This window comes from Arachis duranensis, chromosome 2, assembly GCF_000817695.3.
Source record: "Arachis duranensis cultivar V14167 chromosome 2, aradu.V14167.gnm2.J7QH, whole genome shotgun sequence".
NCBI lineage: Eukaryota > Viridiplantae > Streptophyta > Magnoliopsida > Fabales > Fabaceae > Arachis > Arachis duranensis.
In genome coordinates, this window is record NC_029773.3 from 62,099,758 (window position 1) to 62,100,692 (window position 935).

Below are 935 nucleotides of genomic sequence, written 5' to 3' on the forward strand. Positions count from 1 at the left end.
GCCTTGGATGCCATAATGGTTATGGAAAAACGAAAAAGCAACGCTTTTACCACACCAAACTTAAAATGTTTGCTCGTCCTCGAGCAAAAGAAGAAAGAAGAGAGTAGAAGAAGAAGAAATGAGGAAGAGGGAGATGGTGGTGTATTTGGCCAAAGAGGGGGAGAAGTGGTGTTTAGGTTGTGTGAAAATGAAGGGTTGAAGAAGGGTATATATAGGGGAGAGGGGGTAATGGTTCGGCCATTATGGGTGGGTTTGGGAGGGAAAGTGGTTTGAATTTGAAGGGTGAGGTTGGTGGGGATTTATGAAGGATGGATGTGAGTGGTGAAGAGAAAGATGGGATTTGATAGGTGAATGGTTTTTGGGGAAGAGGTGTTGAGGTGATTGGTGAATGGGGGAAGAAGAGAGAGAGTGGTGGTGGGGTCCTGTGGGGTCCACAGATCCTGTGGTGTCAAGGAAAAGTCATCCCTGCACCAAATGGCTTTCAAAATCACGTTTTGAGCCATTTCTGGCGTTAAACGCCGGGCTGGTGCCCATTCCTGGCGTTTAACGCCAGGTTCTTGCCCTTTTCTGGCGTTTAACGCCAGTCTGGTGCCCCTTTCTGGCGTTAAACGCCCAGAATGGTTCCAGACTGGGCGTTAAACGCCCAACTGCTAGGCTTACTGGCGTTTAAACGCCAGCAGCATCTTCCTCCAGGGTGTGCTGTTTTTCTTCCTGTTTTTCATTCTGTTTTTGCTTTTTCAATTAATTTTATGACTTCACATGATCATCAACCTACAGATAACATAAAATAACAAAGGAAAATAGATAAATATAACATTGGGTTGCCTCCCAACAAGCACTTCTTTAATGTCAGTAGCTTGACAGTTGGCTCTCATGGAGCCTCACAGATGTTCAGAGCAATGTTGGAACCTCCCAACACCAAACTTAGAGTTTGA